We start from the raw sequence: 2,578 nt of genomic DNA on the forward strand, positions 1-2,578 counted from the left end.
TTTTTTTTTTTTTTTTGAGTGAATTAGTAATAGGAAGATAAAATTGAAGACATTTCCAGAAGAGAGTTCTACAGACTAAAGATAAAGAAAACTATACATAACATGTAATAATAAAGATAAACTTCACAACTTTAAAGATGGAAGACCATAGATTTTAGATTGGAAGAATTCATAGATTGCTAAACAAAGAGAAGGCAAAACCATTATCTAACATATTTAGAGAAATTTTAAAACTATCAAAACAGTGAGAGCGTTGCAGAAACGTTCAGAGAGAAATAGCAAATCTCTTGTATGGAAAAAGAATCAGTTTGTCAAATATTTTGATATTAAGCCATCATATAGGAAAAATGGAGCAATACTAAAAAAAACTATTATAAGCAGTCATTTTTTACACATAGAAACTAGAACATGTTAAAGATGGATATTAGATTATGTATGTCATTTTCTTGTCATAATTCATAGAATAGCTTCTCATTATTCTTAGAATAAAATCCAGAAAGTTCTAAATTTCTGGATGGCTTGGTTTACTATTTGTTCTCATCTTATATTTTTTTCTCTGCCTTATTTGTTACATTTTGCCAAACTTGACAAACTCCTTTTCCCCTCAGAATTTTGGAATTTACTGTGCCTACGACAGAAGTCATTTACTTATATCTAGGGCCTTCCGAGCACACAGGCATCTCCTTGAAATATCTCTTCCTGTGCAAGCCTTGTCTGGTCATGTTAAATGGAAACAAACAAACGATACTTCATCGCTCATACAATTCTCTATGCCAAGTTCATTTCCTCAGCAGCACTTACCACCAAGTGATAAAACCATCTTGTATCTTTATGTGCTATAGGTCGCTCCTACTACGTGAAAGCTGTATCAGGCACCAGACTTTATCCCAGAGCACAATTTCCTCTCTTGGGGGAGCCCGGAAGTCACACTGTGTCCTGATATATTACTAAAGAGGGTAACAAGGTGGAGGAGTAGAAAATATTATCATTGGGCCCTGACTGCTAACTTGCCAGTTGTGGAATTCTATCATGGTCTTAGATTCCTCATCTATAAAATGTATGTTTTTTAATTAAAAAAAAATTTCAACTGATATAAACATATTACAGTCCCAAGGTGAGTTTGCAAGTGAGTCACTTGATGCAATTATTAAGACTTAGCAGCTCTATCTTGACATATGTAATATAAACTTTAAAATAGTTGTATCTAATCTTTTCATGTGAGGCTTGGAATTCAAGCTTGATATGAGGAGGAATGAAATTTCTAAGATTGGAAAGCTGATCTGCTTGTTTCTAGAAAGGTGTTAGGATTTAGGTCTCCGGATGCCAGTCTGGGATTTTACATTTGTGTCCTGTGCCTCACAATTCATCGTTTGATGTGTACTACCAATGATGGAAAATGCAGTTAAGACAACCTTGAATGAACAGTTAGGTGTTGTTCACTGCTGACTGACTACGACAAGATGGTAGAAACTAGATTTAAAAGAAAGAAATTAAGCCAAAGAGAAAGAACAGGGACAGGGAGAAGAGCAGGTGCCAGGACTCTCAGTCTGGGTTTGAAGACTTCATGGGGGGCTCCGCCCTCCTCCGTGCCCTCCTGGTGCCTCCCTGGTGACCCCAGACCTGGCCCCAGCCCTGCCTTGCTCATTCTCATTCGGGCTCGTCGCCTACCAGTTTGGTTACTTTCCAGAAGCAGACCGCTCCTCAGCAGCATTCCAGGCTGACTGACTTGTGGGTTGTGTTTTTCAGGAAGGCGTTGTCACAGAGTCCGAGGTACGGTGTGTCGTTCACTGTAAAAACCCTTCCAAGCATCTGGAATCCTGTTGCCCCACGTGTCCAGGTAAGGGAAAGATTGCAAGGCTCCCCGGTGTAGCACAATACTGTGGAAATTTCTGAGTTCGCTCAAGGATGCACGATTTCCTCCCCCTCTGACTGGAATTTTTCTCACTTTACATCTGTGTACCTAATGGGTTTAGAGTAAAAACTCCTTTGCATAGAAATGTCCGGTTGGCCTCTCTGGTGTGCCCGGGATGAATGCAATGTGCTGTAGGTCTTGGCATGGGGAGGCTCAAGGCTTGGGAGGCTGCTTTCCACTCTGCAGGGCCACAGGTAATGCTTATTTTGGAAGGAAAGGCTGTGGTTTTCCCTTGCTTCTAGAAATGTCTTTTTACTGCTTCATATTGCAATACCTTGGCCAGAACTCGCCTTGGTGATGAGGTGACCAGATGTTTTCTGAAAACTGAGAGCTGTGTCCCTGAGTGAATTTCGCCTAGGGTTTTGTTGGTCTCAATTTTCAGTGTGGTGCAACTAGTTGGACTCACTGTCTTTTTAGAGGGCCCCACTGCCGAGTTGACAGCAAAGGGATCTTTCCTTTCTAGTGGCTGGAGTGTTTCCTCTTACTTTTCCGAACAGGATTACAAAGCCCTCCTGCCTCTTTTCTTGCCCTTAGGTATGAGCTTGGGGATTTTGAGGCGAGAGATTCTTTCTGATCCCTTAAGCCCCTGGCCCATAGCCTTATCCAGATGTTCTGTGTTTGGGGCTTTATTCTGAGTGCTTTTCCTCACCAGAGCTGAAGTGATAC

General features: G+C 41.0%; 1 protein-coding gene across 1 annotated transcript in view; it reads right to left on the reverse strand.

The window, feature by feature from the left end:
• MARCH1 (membrane-associated ring finger (C3HC4) 1, E3 ubiquitin protein ligase) overlaps positions 1 to 2,578 on the reverse strand; it is a 205,906-nt gene that overhangs the window by 109,307 nt on the left and 94,021 nt on the right. The window lies entirely within an intron of this gene.

This window comes from Condylura cristata, unplaced genomic scaffold (assembly GCF_000260355.1).
Source record: "Condylura cristata isolate star-nosed mole 26May11 unplaced genomic scaffold, ConCri1.0 scaffold00018, whole genome shotgun sequence".
Lineage (NCBI taxonomy): Eukaryota > Metazoa > Chordata > Mammalia > Eulipotyphla > Talpidae > Condylura > Condylura cristata.